We start from the raw sequence: 18,481 nt of genomic DNA, 5'->3' as shown, positions 1-18,481 counted from the left end.
AATCGCCATAGTTTCTTGGCAATAAAAAAAAAAAAAATGAGTCCTACACTACTAGGGGTTGAAAGCCCAATAAAATACAGTGGTTAGTGTTACAGGCACATTATGAATGGTCAAAAGCACAGTCCAGAAAAGTGAATCCAGTAACTAAGCAACAGATGAAGCAGCTCCCACTGCGCTTGTTTAACCATCATTTTAGTGACAGCAGATTGGTTATCCACCCACACTGCAGAAATAAAAGTGCGATCCTCAGGCTAATCTTTTAAGGCTCTGACTTTTGGTCATGTACCATTGCTGCTGTCTTTGGGGTGTACGAGTTCCTCAAAGTGTCCCTACATTTTGATAGAAAAAGATGGATCAGACAGTCAGATTAGCGTTTTCTCAAACATCAACCATGGATACTTTATGCTTGCCAGTAGCCGCACAAGGCCTAGAAAACTTTCACAAGTGATACAACATTTTGGAAACTGCACCTATATTATGCCAAGCATCTCATTATCACGCTGTGCCAGTATTCAGGTATCATTCTGCAGTCCCATACTGGATGTAAAAACAACATAAGTGCAATTAGGAGAATAGGTTGGCCACAACTTAATAGCACATTGTGTGACATGGCTTCTAGATCGAGCCATATTTAATTAATTGGTATTATACATTCAATAAGACAGCCTTGATGTGAACAGACTTGCCTGACTGATCCTGACAGTAGCATGCCTAGGGTGCGCCAACACTTTTCCTTTGAGGGATCTGCAAAGGGCTTATAGCATTACATAGGAATGATTAAAGGTTTTTGATCAATTTCTTGGTACAGCTGGCATTTAAGCTGTAATACAGTATTATGGATTTGTATGGTTTGCTTCTGTCATGCTTTGGGCCATCTGGACGCAATGGCTACTCTAACTTGAGCATACGTTAGGATAGGAATAATTTTACTTCCTATGTATATTTTTTTTTTTTTACAGTTCACGTAAAGGAATCAATTTGTTACTGACCAATAGATCTGTTTCATAAATACCTTCCTAAATTAATTTAGTGTCTGGGAATTAGTTTCAATGACACCTTTCAATGTCTGTGTGTCGTAAGACTGCATATGATACCCCTCCAAGGTAAATTCTGCTGGCATACCTCTCTCCTCCTGTATAAGTCAAAGAACGCAAGTATGTTAGCCATTTCAAATTAAACAAATTATGCCCTCTCCATTGCTACATGTGGATTAAGCAAGTAGTAATGAACTAGTGCACGATATGCTGCAACTGAGCAGCATGGAACTATTTATATCAAACCCATTTTCATGATGTTTCCTGCCGCGGTGTAGCCCTATGAACAGTCTACTACATCTTTCGAAGCAATACCCAAGTAAGATAAAATATAACTATCTGCAAATATACATGAAACTTGGGTCACTATTAATTTTATCAAAGCAACTTGACATACAAGCAAAATTGAAACCTTGATTTAAAGTGCCACCTTCATTTCACAGTTTGCCGAATGTTCTCAAGGCTGGACCTAATATAGTTTTCCACTGATTTATGTGAAAGCCTAGTTACTGGATTATATGCAGAGATAGGTTAAATAGGAGCAACTCCTTTTATTCACACCAAGTCATCCATCAGCAGATTCAGAATTTCATGTGTTAATTTGGAGACAGACATTGGGCAACACAATGAGTCTGTCATCACATACTTTTGTGTAAGATCTTATTTACAACTACCGCCATGCAGAGTTTCAAGAACATGAGAGCAAGGCGTGCAGATGGTCAAGAGGAGTAATGTTAGCTCAGGAGTGTATCAGGCATATACAGCCTGATAAAATGATTGGTTCCTCCATAAGGGTTGTCCGGTACATTTAGACATAGCAGTTTCGGTGTTTATTTGTTGTGGATTTCACTGGTGACCTCAGTATTTTCCTAACATTTTGAAATCCGTGTTCATCTGTGTTTATTCAGCTGCCTAAACAACGACAATAGCTAAAAACAAAATGATTACTTACCAGTAGGAGTAATTTTGCAGCTTGAAGAGTTTTCTGGATTCATATCCTGTGCATTTTTCCACCATCTAGTGGCTGGGTCCAGAATTGACTTATTTCCTTTTTTTTTTTCTTGTGAGAGTCGACCACCACTTGGTGGCATGCCCGTCTCCTACGCCAGATGGCACCCTAAATGTTCCTGTGCATAGACGCCATATTCAGATTTTTTTTCTGTATTTTGATTTTTTTTTTCCTGCTTGTTATTTTGTCTATTCTTCCCACCTGGTTGCATTATCTCCAATTTCTGGGGAGACGGGTGAGTCACATGTGAATCCTGAAAATTATTCAAGCTGCAAAACTACTCCTACTGGTAAGTAACCATTTCGTTTTGCAGTGTGAATCCTTTTCTAGATTCACATGCTGTGTATTAGATTATCCCTTCCCCTTGGATTAGTTGGAATGAAATGAGGAAGAGTTTGCAAACAGGTGCTGCAGTTCTTTTTGTCCCACTTGTGCTTCCTTGCTCATTTGTACTTCCACACAGTAATGTTTTCAAATGTGTGTGGGGATACCCATGTCGTTGCTGCGTAGATTGTGTCAATGGGAATTTATACTAGGAAAGCTAACATTGCACCCTTTTTTTCTTTTTGAATGTGCCTTCAGCATGTGGGCAGTATTATTCCTGCCTGAGTAGGACGTTTGTATTGTTTCTACAATCCATCTCAAGATTATTCCCTTTGTTACTGGTGACCCTTTTGTTGCTTTTGCAAAGCATGCAAACAACTGATTTACCTTGAAAAACTCATTTTTAGCAGATAGTATAGTGAGGTACCCCTTACATCCAAGGTGTGCAGAGATTTTTCCATTTGTGTTTGTGAATCCTTGAAGAACAGTGGTAGTTGTATGCTTTGATGTGAAAACTGCTTACTACCTTAGGTAGGATTTGTGGGCTGATTCTGAGAACCACCCTGCCATTGTGTATCTGCAGATAAGGTGTAAGGAAATGCCTCCTTGGCATGGTTACCCCCTGACTTTTTGCCTTTGCTGATGCTATGTTTTGAATTGAAAGTGTGCTGAGGCCTGCTAACCAGGCCCCAGCACCAGTGTTCTTTCCCTAACCTGTACTTTTGTATCCCCAATTGGCACACCCTGTGCACCCTGCCTTAGGGCTGTAAGGCCTGCTAGAGGGGTGTCTTACCTATACTGCATAGGCAGTGAGAGGCTGGCATGGCACCCTGAGGGGAGTGCCATGTCGACTTACTCATTTTGTTCTCACTAGCACACACAAGCTGGTAAGCAGTGTGTCTGTGCTGAGTGAGGGTTCTCTAGGGTGGCATAAGGCATGCTGCAGCCCTTAGAGACCTTCCCTGGCATCAGGGCCCTTGGTACCAGACGTACCAGTTACAAGGGACTTATCTGGATGCCAGGGTGTGCCAATTGTGGAATCAAAAGTACAGGTTAGGGAAAGAACACTGGTGCTGGGGCCTGGTTAGCAGGCCTCAGTACACTTTCAATTCAAAACATAGCATCAGCAAAGGCAAAAAGTCAGGGGGTAACCATGCCAAGGAGGCATTTCCTTACAGAAGACATGCCTGGTTAAGAGTGTTAGGTTTCAAACCAGAGCTGCAAGCCTCCATAATTAACATGCCTTTTACAGGAGACTCTCTGTTCGGCCAAGCAGTGGATGAGTCCTTACAACAGATCAATAAGGACAGCAAAACGGCCAAGGATATGGGAGCCCTCCAATTCAGAGGCTCTTTCAGAAGGGGTGGAAGCTCAACCCAAAGGCCCTCAGATCGAGAGGCTTCACGCAAGGGGAACAGCAACAACAGCCACAAGGCAGTTCCCATCAAGCCACGCAACAGTCCACCTATCAACAGTGGCAACACCCTGCCAGGCAGCTATTACAGGCGTGAGGAAGGGGAAGTAGACAACCCCCGATTTGGCAGGAGGAACAACCATCAAGTTATTTACCCAGCAACAACCCAGGCCCCCACATAACTCCAGTGAGAGGCAGAATAGGACTTTTCCCAAAAGAGTGGGCACAAATTACATCAGACAAATTGATTCTGAACGAGATAGGTCATGGATATTGCATAGAACTAACCAAAGAACCAGCCCAAAAACCGCTGAAAGCCAAAAGGTTTTGAGGGGGGAAAAAATAATAATACAGTTAAGAAAGGAGGTGAAAGAACTCTTAAAGAACTCTATCAAAAGAGTACCGCCAAGGGAAAGAAATGAGGTAAACTTCTCACCTTATTTTCTGGTTCTAAAAAAAGATCTAATTCTGAGACCAATCTTAGACCTCAGTTTCTTAACTGCAATAGTTTGTACTCAACACTTCAAGATGACAAAACTCCAAGGAATGATTCCACTTCTAAGATAGAGACTACATGGCTACTCTGGATCTCAAAGACTCCCACCTACACATACGTATGAATCCGGGGCATAAAATGTACCTCAGATTTGTACTAGATAGAGTACACTACTAGTTTGCAATACTACCAGTCGGCATAAAGTCAGCATCCTGTGCCTTTACAAAGTGTTTCACTACAGACCTAAGAAGGAGGGGAATACATGTACAGGGAGTGCAGAATTATTAGGCAAATGAGTATTTTGACCACATCATCCTCTTCATGCATGTTGTCTTACTCCAAGCTGTATAGGCTCGAAAGCCTACTACCAATTAAGCATATTAGGTGATGTGCATCTCTGTAATGAGAAGGGGTGTGGTCTAATGACATCAACACCCTATATCAGGTGTGCATAATTATTAGGCAACTTCCTTTCCTTTGGCAAAAGAAGGACTTGACAGGCTCAGAAAAGTCAAAAATAGTGAGATATCTTGCAGAGGGATGCAGCACTCTTAAAATTGCAAAGCTTCTGAAGCGTGATCATCGAACAATCAAGCGTTTCATTCAAAATAGTCAACAGGGTCGCAAGAAGCGTGTGGAAAAACCAAGGCGCAAAATAACTGCCCATGAACTGAGAAAAGTCAAGCGTGCAGCTGCCACGATGCCACTTGCCACCAGTTTGGCCATATTTCAGAGCTGCAACATCACTGGAGTGCCCAAAAGCACAAGGTGTGCAATACTCAGAGACATGGCCAAGGTAAGAAAGGCTGAAAGACGACCACCACTGAACAAGACACACAAGCTGAAACGTCAAGACTGGGCCAAGAAATATCTCAAGACTGATTTTTCTAAGGTTTTATGGACTGATGAAATGAGAGGGAGTCTTGATGGGCCAGATGGATGGGCCCGTGGCTGGATTGGTAAAGGGCAGAGAGCTCCAGTCCGACTCAGACGCCAGCAAGGTGGAGGTGGAGTACTGGTTTGGGCTGGTATCATCAAAGATGAGCTTGTGGGGCCTTTTCGGGTTGAGGATGGAGTCAAGCTCAACTCCCAGTCCTACTGCCAGTTCCTGGAAGACACCTTCTTCAAGCAGTGGTACAGGAAGAAGTCTGCATCCTTCAAGAAAAACATGGTTTTCATGCAGGACAATGCTCCATCACACGCGTCCAAGTACTCCACAGCGTGGCTGGCAAGAAAGGGTATAAAAGAAGGAAATCTAATGACATGGCCTCCTTGTTCACCTGATCTGAACCCCATTGAGAACCTGTGGTCCATCATCAAATGTGAGATTTACAAGAAGGGAAAACAGTACACCTCTCTGAACAGTGTCTGGGAGGCTGTGGTTGCTGCTGCACGCAATGTTGATGGTGAACAGATCAAAACACTGACAGAATCCATGGATGGCAGGCTTTTGAGTGTCCTTGCAAAGAAAGGTGGCTATATTGGTCACTGATTTGTTTTTGTTTTGTTTTTGAATGTCAGAAATGTATATTTGTGAATGTTGAGATGTTATATTGGTTTCACTGGTAATAATAAATAATTGAAATGGGTATATATTTTTTTTTGTTAAGTTGCCTAATAATTATGCACAGTAATAGTCACCTGCACACACAGATATCCCCCTAACATAGCTAAAACTAAAAACAAACTAAAAACTACTTCCAAAAATATTCAGCTTTGATATTAATGAGTTTTTTGGGTTCATTGAGAACATGGTTGTTGTTCAATAATAAAATTAATCCTCAAAAATACAACTTGCCTAATAATTCTGCACTCCCTGTATTCCCATACCTGGATGACTGGCTAGTAAAGGCAAAATCAGAACCGAAATGCCAAAGAGATTCAAACAGTAATCACAACTTTAGAATGCCTGGGTTTCTCCATAAAGCACAAGACGTCATTGCCACAACTGGAACATGAAAAGATGTTCCCGAGAGCATTCCTAAACTCAAGGACAGCACAGGCATATCCTGTACCAAAGAGGATAAAGGTGATGACAGAGCAAGCTCACCTATACTAGAAGGGCCAGTCTCTGACAGTGAGGACAGTCATGAAACTAATGGGCATGACAGCATAGTGCATGCCACTCATAACACGTGCAAGACTACACATGCAACCTTTCCAAGAATGGATGTGCAACAAATGGTCACAGGCCACTGGGAGTTGGGAGGATCTAGTGGTTGCAAAAGTACAAAGGGAGATAGTGGTGGAAATCTAGACAAGTGACCCTAGGAAGACAATTCAAGACACCAACCCCAGCAGTGTCCATCACAACAGATGCGTCCCACAAGGGTTGGGAAAGTCACACCGGGAACCTGAAAGAACAGGGATAATGGAACAGATGCCCTGAAGCACATCAACTTCTTGGAAATAAAGACATTGTCCCTAGCACTAAAAGCCTTCCAAGCTCACATCACAGGATGAAACGTGCTAATACAAACAGACAGCACTAAAACCATGTTCTGCCTGAACAAACAGGGAGGCACAAAATCGTACACCCTGCGCAAACTAGCCCAAGAAATATGACAGTGGGGAATTTCAAGGAAGATCACTCGCTACACCATCCACCATCTAAGGAAGGAAAACAAGGAATCGCACAGACTAAGCAGACGAGAAAGCAGCTGACACGAATGGGAGATGAAACAAACACTGGAGAAAGATATTCCAGGCCTGGGGAAGTCCAAAAAAAGATTGGTTCTCTACAGCAGAAAACACAGAATGTTAACTCTTTGTCTCCAGGTTTCAACACCACTTGTCAAAAGGGAATGGCCTGTCACTAAACTGGTCAGGGAGATTTGCTTGCGCTTTTCCACTTATTCCCCTGATAGACAAGGTGCTGGAAAAAGCCAGACAACCAGGAGCAAAGCTTATCCTCATAGCCCCTCAATGGGACAGATAGATCTGGCACTCTGTTCTACTGGAGATGTCCAGGGAACAAATAATCACGATCAAAGCTGATTCAGACCTGATGATAATGCAGAAGGGGTGATTGTACCACCCGGAGCCAGCAACACTCAGCCTAGCGGCATGGCTCCTGAATACATAGAATTCGGGCATCTGCAGCTAATGCCCAGGACAATGGAGATTCTTAAAGAATCAAGAAAACCTACCACAAGAAAATATTATGCAGCAAAGTGGAAGAGGTACATCCTTTGGTGGACGAATACAAAAAGAATAGAAACAGTAACAAGACTGGAAACTGCACTCCACTATTGGATAGCGGATTAACCTATTCATCATTAGTTACACCTGTAGCTATAGTAGCCTACATCAGAGGCACCTCATGTGACCGTTTGGTGTAGCGAGTGATCTTCCTTGAAATTCCCCACTGTCATATTTCTTGGGCTAGTTTGCGCAGGGTGTACGATTTTGTGCCTCCCTGTTCGTTCAGGCAGAACATGGTTTTAGTGCTGTCTGTTTGTATTAGCACGTTTCATCCTGTGATGTGAGCTTGGAAGGCTTTTAGTGCTAGGGACAATGTCTTTATTTCCAAGAAGTTGATGTGCTTCAGGGCATCTGTTCCATTATCCCTGTTCTTTCAGGTTCCCGGTGTAACACTTTGTAAAGGCACAGGATGCTGACTTTATGCCGACTGGTAGTATTGCAAACTAGTAGTGTACTCTGTCTAGTACAAATCTGAGGTACATTTTATGCCCCGGATTCATACGTATGTGTAGGTGGGAGTCTTTGAGATCCAGAGTAGCCATGTAGTCTCTATCTTAGAAGTGGAATCATTCCTTGGAGTTTTGTCATCTTGAAGTGTTGAGTACAAACTATTGCAGTTAAGAAACTAAGGTCTAAGATTGGTCTCAGAATTAGATCTTTTTTTAGAACCAGAAAATAAGGTGAGAAGTTTACCTCATTTCTTTCCCTTGGCGGTACTCTTTTGATAGAGTTCTTTAAGAGTTCTTTCACCTCCTTTCTTAACTGTATTATTATTTTTTCCCCCCTCAAAACCTTTTGGCTTTCAGCGGTTTTTGGGCTGGTTCTTTGGTTAGTTCTATGCAATATCCATGACCTATCTCGTTCAGAATCAATTTGTCTGATGTAATTTGTGCCCACTCTTTTGGGAAAAGTCCTATTCTGCCTCTCACTGGAGTTATGTGGGGGCCTGGGTTGTTGCTGGGTAAATAACTTGCTGGTTGTTCCTCCTGCCAAATCGGGGGTTGTCTACTTCCCCTTCCTCACGCCTGTAATAGCTGCCTGGCAGGGTGTTGCCACTGTTGATAGGTGGACTGTTGAGTGGCTTGATGGGAACTGCCTTGTGGCTGTTGTTGCTGTTCCCCTTGCGTGAAGCCTCTCGATCTGAGGGCCTTTGGGTTGAGCTTCCACCCCTTCTGAAAGAGCCTCTGAATTGGAGGGCTCCCATATCCTTGGCCGTTTTGCTGTCCTTATTGATCTGTTGTAAGGACTCATCCACTGCTTGGCCGAACAGAGAGTCTCCTGTAAAAGGCATGTTAATTATGGAGGCTTGCAGCTCTGGTTTGAAACCTAACACTCTTAACCAGGCATGTCTTCTGTAAGGAAATGCCTCCTTGGCATGGTTACCCCCTGACTTTTTGCCTTTGCTGATGCTATGTTTTGAATTGAAAGTGTACTGAGGCCTGCTAACCAGGCCCCAGCACCAGTGTTCTTTCCCTAACCTGTACTTTTGATTCCACAATTGGCACACCCTGGCATCCAGATAAGTCCCTTGTAACTGGTACCTCTGGTACCAAGGGCCCTGATGCCAGGGAAGGTCTCTAAGGGCTGCAGCATGTCTTATGCCACCCTGGAGACCCCTCACTCAGCACAGACACACTGCTTGCCAGCTTGTGTGTGCTGGTGAGAACAAAATGAGTAAGTCGACATGGCACTCCCCTCAGGGTGCCATGCCAGCCTCTCACTGCCTATGCAAGTATAGATAAGTCACCCCTCTAGCAGGCCTTACAGCCCTAAGGCAGGGTGCACTATACCATAGGTGAGGGCACCAGTGCATGAGCACTGTGCCCCTACAGTGTCTAAGCCAAACCTTAGACATTGTAAGTGCAGGGTGGCCATAAGAGTATATGGTCTGGGAGTCTGTCAAACACGAACTCCACAGCACCATAATGGCTACACTGAAAACTGGGAAGTTTGGTATCAAACTTCTCAGCACAATAAATGCACACTGATGCCAGTGTACATTTTATTGTAAAATACACCCAAGAGGGCACCTTAGAGGTACCCCCTGAAACCTTAACCGACTATCTGTGTAGGCTGACTGGTTCCAGCAGCCTGCCACACTAGAGACATGTTGCTGGCCCCATGGGGAGAGTGCCTTTGTCACTCTGAGGCCAGTAACAAAGCCTGCACTGGGTGGAGATGCTAACACCTCCCCCAGGCAGGAGCTGTAACACCTGGCGGTGAGCCTCAAAGGCTCACCCCTTTGTTCCAGCACCGCAGGACACTCCAGCTAGTGGAGTTGCCCGCCCCCTCCGGCCACGGCCCCCACTTTTGACGGCAAGGCCGGAGGAAATAATGAGAACAACAAGGAGGAGTCACTGGCCAGTCAGGACAGCCCCTAAGGTGTCCTGAGCTGAAGTGACTAACTTTTAGAAATCCTCCATCTTGCAGATGGAGGATTCCCCCAATAGGATTAGGGATGTGACCCCCTCCCCTTGGGAGGAGGCACAAAGAGGGTGTACCCACCCTCAGGGCTAGTAGCCATTGGCTACTAACCCCCCCAGACCTAAACACGCCCTTAAATTTAGTATTTAAGGGCTCCCCTTAACCTAAGAATTTAGATTCCTGAAACTACAAGAAGAAGAGGACTGCTGAGCTGAAAAACCCCTGCAGAGGAAGAACAGAAGACACCAACTGCTTTGGCCCCAGACTTACCGGCCTGTCTCCTGCCTTCCAAAGAAACCTGCTCCAGCAACGCTTTCCAAGGGACCAGCGACCTCAGAATCCTCTGAGGACTGCCCTGCCTCAAGAAAGACCAGAAACTCCTGAGGACAGCGGCACTGCTCCAAAAGAACTGCAACTTTGTTTCAAGGAGCAGATTAAAAGACCCCTGCAACTCCCCGCAAGAAGCGTGAGACTTGCAACACTGCACCCGGCGACCCCGACTCGACTGGTGGAGAACCAACACCTCAGGGAGGACCCTCCGGCGACTCCGAGACTGTGAGTAACCAAAGTTGTCCCCCCTGAGCCCCCACAGCGACGCCTGCAGAGGGAATCCCGAGGCTCCCCCTGACCGCGACTGGCTGAACTCCATTTCCCAACGGCTGGAAAAGACCCTGCACCCGCAGCCCCCAGCACCTGAAGGATCGGAACTTCTGTGCAGGAGTGACCCCCAGGAGGCCCTCTCCCTTGCCCAGGTGGTGGCTACCCCGAGGAGCCCCCCCCCTTGCCTGCATCGCTGAAGAGACCCCTTGGTCTCCCATAGGAAACTATTGGAAACCCGACGCGTGTTTACACACTGCACCCGGCCGCCCCCACGCTGCTGAGGGTGTACTTTGTGTGGACTTGTGTCCCCTCCCGGTGCCCTACAAATCCCCCCTGGTCTGCCCTCCGAAGACGCGGGTACTTACCTGCTGGCAGACTGGAACCGGGGCACCCCCTTCTCTCCATTGAAGCCTATGTGTTTTGGGCACCTCTTTGACCTCTGCACCTGACCGGCCCTGAGCTGCTGGTGTGATAACTTTGGGGTTGCTCTGAACCCCCAACGGTGGGCTACCTTGGACCCAAACCTGAGACTTGTAAGTGATTTACTTACCTGACAAAACTAACAATACTTTACCTCCCCCAGGAACTGTGAAAATTGCACAGTGTCCACTTTTAAAACAGCTTATTGTGTTTTATGTAAAAAGTATACATGCTAAAGTAATGATTCAAAGTTCCTAGAGTACTTACCTGCAATACCTTTCAAATGAGATATTACATGTAAAATTTGAACCTGTGGTTCTTAAAATAAACTAAGAAAAGATATTTTTCTATAACAAAACCTATTGGCTGGATTTGTCTGAGTGTGTGTACCTCATTTATTGTCTATGTGTATGTACAACAAATGCTTAACACTACTCCTTTGATAAGCCTACTGCTCGACCACACTACCACAAAAATAGAGCATTAGTATTATCTCTTTTTGCCACTATCTTACCTCTAAGGGGAACCCTTGGACTCTGTGCATGCTATTCCTTACTTTGAAATAGCACATACAGAACCAACTTCCTACATTGGTGGATCAGCGGTGGGGTACAAGACTTTGCATTTGCTGGACTACTCAGCCAATACCTGATCACACGACAAATTCCAAAAATTGTCATTAGAAATTGATTTTTGCAATTTGAAATTTTTCTAAATTCTTTAAAGTCCTGCTAGGGCCTTGTGTTAGTCCCTGTTAGCATTTCTTTTAGAGTTTAAAAGTTTGTTAAAAGTTTGAATTAGATTCTAGAACTAGTTTTAGATTCTTAAAAAGTATTCCAACTTTTAGAAGCATAATGTCTAGCACAGATGTGAATGTGGTGGAACTCGACACCACACCTTACCTCCATCTACAGATGAGAGAGCTAAGGTCACTCTGTAAAATAAAGAGAATAACAATGGGCTCCAGACCTACCAAACAACAGCTCCAGGAGCTGTTGGCAGAGTATGAAAGAGCCAACCCCTCTGTGGATGGCAACACCGAGGATGAAGATAGTGAATTGGAGGAAGATTCCCCCCTACCAGTCCTATCTAGGGAAGACCGGGCCTCTCAAGCCCTGACTCCACAAATACTAGTCAGAGATGCTGGTTCCCTCACAGGAGGGACCAACTTCTCTGAAATCACTGAGGATAACTCCAGTGAAGAGGACATCCAGTTAGCCAGGATGGCCAAAAGATTGGCTTTGGAAAGACCGATCCTGGCCATAGAAAGGGAAAGACAAGAGATGGGCCTAGGACCCATCAATGGTGGCAGCAACATAAATAGGGTCAGAGATTCTCCTGACATGTTGAAAATCCCCAAAGGGATTGTAACAAAATATGAAGATGGTGATGACATCACAAAATGGTTCACAGCTTTTGAGAGGGCTTGTGTAACCAGAAAAGTGAACAAATCTCACTGGGGTGCTCTCCTTTGGGAAATGTTCACAGGAAAGTGTAGGGATAGACTCCTCACACTCTCTGGAAAAGATGCAGAATCTTATGACCTCATCAAGGGTACCCTGATTGAGGGCTTTGGATTCTCCACTGAGGAGTATAGGATTAGATTCAGGGGGGCTCAAAAATCCTCGAGCCAGACCTGGGTTGACTTTGTAGACTACTCAGTAAAAACACTAGATGGTTGGATTCAAGGCAGTGGTGTAAGTAATTATGATGGGCTGTACAATTTATTTGTGAAAGAACACCTGTTAAGTAATTGTTTCAATGACAAACTGCATCAGCATCTGGTGGACCTAGGACCAATTTCTCCCCAAGAATTGGGAAAGAAGGCGGACCACTGGGTCAAGACTAGGGTGTCCAAAACTTCCACAGGGGGGTGACCAAAAGAAAGGGGTCACAAAACCTCCCCAGGGGAAAGGTGGTGAGACAGCCAAAAACAAAAATAGTAAAGAGTCTTCTACAGGCCCCCAAAAACCTGCACAGGAGGGTGGGCCCAGAGCCTCTTCACAAAACAATTCTGGGTACAAGGGTAAAAACTTTGATCCCAAAAAGGCCTGGTGTCGTAGCTGTAGTCAGTCTGGACACCAAACTGGAGACAAGGCCTGTCCCAAGAAAGATACCACTTCTAACTCCCATCCAGCTAAAACTGGAATGGCCAGTCTCCAAGTGGGATCAACAGTGTGCCCAGAGCAAATCAGGTGTCACACTGAAGCTACATTAGTCTCTGAGGGTGGGGTGGATTTAGCCACACTGGCTGCCTGGCCCCCTAACATGCAAAAATACAGGCAGCAGCTCTTAATTAATGGGACAAGTGTAGAGGGCCTGAGGGATACAGGTGCCAGTGTCACCATGGTGACAGAGAAACTGGTTTCCCCTGGCCAATACCTGACTGGACAAACCTATCCAGTCATCAATGCTGACAATCAAACTAAAGTACATCCCATGGCAATGGTAACTTTAGAGTGGGGAGGGGTCAATGGCCTGAAACAGGTGGTGGTCTCCTCAAATATCCCAGTAGACTGTTTGCTTGGAAATGACCTGGAGTCCTCAGCATGGGCTGAGGTAGAACTGAAAACCCATGCAGCCATGCTGGGTATCCCTGAACTGGTGTGTGTCAAGACAAGGGCACAGTGCAAGGCACAGGGTGAAAAAGTAGAGCTGGAGTCTGGAAAAATGGCCCAGCCTACCCAGAGAAAAGGAAAGTCAGCTGGGAAACCAGCTGCAACACAACACCAAAAAGAGAACCTCTCTTCTCAGGAAGAAGTTCTGCCCTCTGAGGGAACTGAGCCTATGGAACTGGAACCTTATCAGGTTGAGCTCTTAGGCCCAGGGGGACCCTCAAGGGAAGAGTTGTGTAAGGGACAAGAAACCTGTCCCTCTCTTTAAGGCCTTAGGCAGCAAGCTGCTGAAGAGTCCAAAGGCAAGAAAAATGGAACACATAGGGTCTATTGGGAAGATGGACTCCTGTACACTGAGGCAAGAGATCCCAAACCTGGTGCCACTAGGAGAGTGGTAGTGCCTCAGGGTTTCAGAGAGTTTATTCTGACCTTAGCCCATGATATTCCCCTTGCTGGGCATTTGGGACAAACCAAGACGTGGGAGAGGTTAGTCAACCACTTCTATTGGCCCAATATGTCCCAGAAGGTTAAGGAGTTTTGCCTCTCCTGCCCCACCTGTCAAGCCAGTGGTAAGACAGGTGGGCATCCAAAGGCCCCCCTCATTCCACTTCCAGTGGTGGGGGTCCCCTTTGAAAGAGTGGGTGTGGATATAGTTGGTCCACTAGAACCTCCCACAGCCTCAGGAAATATGTACATCCTAGTAGTAGTGGATCATGCTACTAGGTATCCTGAAGCTATTCCCCTTAGGTCAACTACTGCCCCTGCAGTAGCCAAGGCCCTCATTGGTATCTTTACCAGAGTGGGCTTCCCTAAGGAGGTGGTGTCTGACAGAGGTACCAACTTCATGTCAGCATACCTAAAACACATGTGGAATGAGTGTGGAGTGACTTATAAATTCACTACACCATATCATCCACAAACTAATGGCCTTGTTGAGAGATTCAACAAGACATTAAAGGGCATGATCATGGGGCTCCCAGAAAAACTCAAAAGGAGATGGGATGTCCTCCTGCCATGTCTGCTTTTCGCGTACAGAGAGGTGCCTCAGAAGGGAGTAGGATTCTCACCCTTTGAACTTCTGTTTGGCCACCCTGTAAGGGGACCACTTGCTCTTGTTAAAGAAGGCTGGGAGAGACCTCTTCATGAGCCTAAACAAGACATAGTGGACTATGTACTTGGCCTTCGCTCAAGGATGGCAGAGTACATGGAAAAGGCAAGTAAAAACCTTGAGGCCAACCAACAACTCCAGAAGTTGTGGTATGACCAAAAGGCTGCACTGGTTGAATTTCAACCAGGGCAGAAGGTCTGGGTTCTGGAGCCTGTGGCTCCCAGGGCACTTCAGGACAAATGGAGTGGCCCTTACCCAGTACTAGAGAGGAAGAATCAGGTCACCTACTTGGTAGACCTGGGCACTAGCAGGAGCCCCAAGAGGGTGATCCATGTGAACCGCCTTAAGCTCTTCCATGACAGGGCTGATGTAAATCTGCTGATGGTAACAGATGAGGACCAGGAAGCTGAGAGTGAGCCTCTCCCTGATCTCCTCTCATCAGACCCTAAAGATGGCTCAGTAGATGGAGTGATCTACTCAGACACCCTCTCTAGCCAACAGCAGTCTGACTGTAGGAAGGTCCTACAGCAGTTTGCTGAACTCTTTTCCCTAACCCCTGGTCAGACACACCTGTGTACCCATGATGTGGACACAGGAGACAGCATGCCTGTCAAAAACAAAATATTTAGACAGTCTGACCAAGTTAAGGAAAGCATCAAGGTGGAAGTCCACAAGATGCTGGAATTGGGAGTAATAGAGCACTCTGACAGCCCCTGGGCTAGCCCAGTGGTCTTAGTCCCCAAACCTCACACCAAAGATGGAAAGAGAGAGATGAGGTTTTGTGTGGACTACAGAGGTCTCAACTCTGTCACCAAGACAGATGCCCATCCCATTCCTAGAGCTGATGAGCTAATAGACAAATTAGGGGCTGCCAAATTCTTAAGTACCTTTGACTTAACAGCAGGGTACTGGCAAATCAAAATGGCCCCTGGAGCAAAAGAAAAGACAGCATTCTCCACACCTGATGGGCATTATCAGTTCACTGTTATGCCCTTTGGTTTAAAGAATGCCCCTGCCACCTTCCAAAGGTTGGTGAATCAAGTCCTTGCTGGGTTGGAATCCTGTAGTGCAGCTTATCTTGATGATATTGCTATCTTCAGCTCCACCTGGCAGGATCACCTGGTCCACCTGAAGAAGGTTTTGAAGGCTCTGCAATCTGCAGGCCTCTCTATCAAGGCATCCAAATGCCAGATAGGGCAGGGAACTGTGGTTTACTTGGGCCACCTTGTAGGTGGAGGCCAAGTTCAGCCACTCCAACCCAAGATCCAGACTATTCTGGACTGGGTGGCTCCAAAAACCCAGACTCAAGTCAGGGCATTCCTTGGCTTGACTGGGTACTATAGGAGGTTTGTGAAGGGATATGGATCCATTGTGACAGCCCTCACAGAACTCACCTCCAAGAAAATGCCCAAGAAAGTAAACTGGACTGTAGAATGCCAACAGGCCTTTGACACCCTGAAGCAAGCTATGTGCACAGCACCAGTTCTAAAAGCTCCAGATTACTCCAAGCAATTCATTGTGCAAACAGATGCCTCTGAACATGGGATAGGGGCAGTTTTGTCCCAAACAAATGATGATGGCCTTGACCAGCCTGTTGCTTTCATTAGCAGGAGGTTACTCCCCAGGGAGCAGCGTTGGAGTGCCATTGAGAGGGAGGCCTTTGCTGTGGTTTAGTCCCTGAAAAAGCTGAGACTATACTTCTTTGGTACTCACTTCCTAGTTCAAACTGACCACAGACCTCTCAGATGGCTGATGCAAATGAAAGGTGAAAATCCAAAACTGTTGAGGTGGTCCATCTCCCTACAGGGAATGGACTTTATAGTGGAACACAGACCTGGGACTGCCCATTTCCTACATCTCCTTAGTGTGATGCTGATGTAGATCTATCTACTGGCAGTATCTGCTGTGTCCAGGGCTGACTTAGGGAACCTATTGGCTATATTTCCCCTCTCATGCATGATTGCTTTGGCCCTCTTCTTGTACTCCTCTGGGAGGTATTGCATTAGGGACTCCACCTCGTCCCACTGTTGATGGCCATATCTGTTCAACAGTGAGTTTGAATTTGCAATACGCTACTATGTTGCAGCCTCCATCTTCATTTTTTTCCCCCCGCAACATGAAGGACCTCTTGCTCTCCTTTGCAGGTGGTGGCCCTATAGAGGTGGGGGGGCATTGTTACGCCTTCTTGCTGTGGTAACAATTATCGAGTCAGCCGGTGCACTTCCCTGTATATACACGTAGGGCTCTTGTATTGAGTGATTGTACTTCTTCTCAACCCTTGGCGTTACTGCCTTTGCAGTGGCAGGTTCTCTGAACACCACCTTCCCTTGGTTCAGTATGCTGGGTAACCTAGGCAAATGCAGGTTACCCTTGTTTGATGACATTAGTATTTCCAGGAGGAAACAAGAATCTCCCCTTTCTTCCTCCAGCTGTACTCCATACAGCCCATGCAGACCTCTTGGTGAGGCTGTTGTACATGGAGAGGTCATCTGGTGGTGAAGACTTTGAAGGGTAGTGATGTACTCCTTCCTCAGGGCATTTGGTGTCAAGGTCATTCCATGACTCTTCTTCGAACCCTCTGTCTTCTCGGGATCGTAGAACCTCTCTTCAGGTTGTTCTTCCTCAGGCCCCAGTGTTGCAGGAGCCTCTAAGGTAGACTGGTTGCCTTTGACATCGAAGGCCATCAACGGCGTCAGGAGGATCCGAAAATCTCTTAAGGAGTCAAACATTTCGACTTTCAATATTCTCTTTTTCTTCTTGGCCTCATGCGCCTTCTGTTCAGTGTCGGGCATCGGCAAAGGTCTCTTTGGGCTTCAACAGGTCTGTCGTTGGACAGTTCCATCTGGGCGAGAGGGAGCAAAAGAATGCACAAAACTAAGGCTTGGAGGGGGGTCTTGCCTGCATCGGTATCCGTTGGCCTCATTGGCTTTCAGCTGACCTTCAGTCAATGTTTGTTTCAGCGCTGAGATTGCCTTTTTGGACTTTGTGTCCGAGGATTTAGGTTGTATGGCCTTTCGGCGGCTTCATTACCTTGTGTACCTTTTTTTTTTTTCCTACTTCCCTTACAGATTTCTTTGCCGCCTATTTTTGTTCTGCTTCTGACTCTCCGTCGTGCATTGTTTCAGCTTTCTCAACATTGTCATCAGCACTGGACACACCAAGTTTCTTGAGTGATACCTTGATCTCTGTCTGGCCATGGTCTCTGTCATTTCCTTTCTTCGCAGACTTTGGCGATCCAGTAGATTTTCCTTCAAAAACTTGATTTGTTCACAAAAAAATAATAATAATAATAATAAAATAATAATAATAACTTTCAGAGCTCCTCGTGGCTTCCAGACCCATTTGTGGAAAAAAGAATCTGAACATGGCGACTACACACAGGAACATCCAGGGCGCCATCTGATGTCATACACGGGACGGGCATAACACCAAATGGTGGTCAATGATGCCCTGGGGGGAGAGGGGTTGAAAAAGAAAAGACAATTTCAGATCCAACCACCAGATGGTGGAATAATGCCCATCATGTGAATCCAAAAAAGGATTCATCTGCAAAACTGTTTTTCCAGTGTTGACAAAACATGTTGCTTTTGGCAGTGATTGTTATACGGACGTATGTTAGACTGTGTTAAGCAGAGAAGTAGACTATGTATGAAACTCTCACTCACAGACTCTCACATGCCCTCGCTCACATCCAATTACCTCCGACACCCACTTTTTCTGGACTCTTGTGGTTTACAGAACTCTTAGTGGATCAAGAAAGAGGAAAATGTTAGATTCAGATGTTTTTAATACAGAAAGTTCTGGACAAATCTAGGGGGCCAATGTAGGAAGTT

The 18,481-nt window shown here is 45.7% G+C and overlaps 1 protein-coding gene across 1 annotated transcript in view; it reads right to left on the bottom strand.

The window, feature by feature from the left end:
* HEATR3 (HEAT repeat containing 3) overlaps nucleotides 1-18,481 on the bottom strand; it is a 239,440-nt gene that overhangs the window by 83,008 nt on the left and 137,951 nt on the right. The gene's annotated exons all lie outside the window — the stretch shown is intronic.

The sequence above is a fragment of the Pleurodeles waltl genome, chromosome 12 (assembly GCF_031143425.1).
Source record: "Pleurodeles waltl isolate 20211129_DDA chromosome 12, aPleWal1.hap1.20221129, whole genome shotgun sequence".
Taxonomy (NCBI): domain Eukaryota; kingdom Metazoa; phylum Chordata; class Amphibia; order Caudata; family Salamandridae; genus Pleurodeles; species Pleurodeles waltl.
Note: the sequence above shows the minus strand (reverse complement) of the source record. Positions and strands in the feature narration are given on the sequence as shown.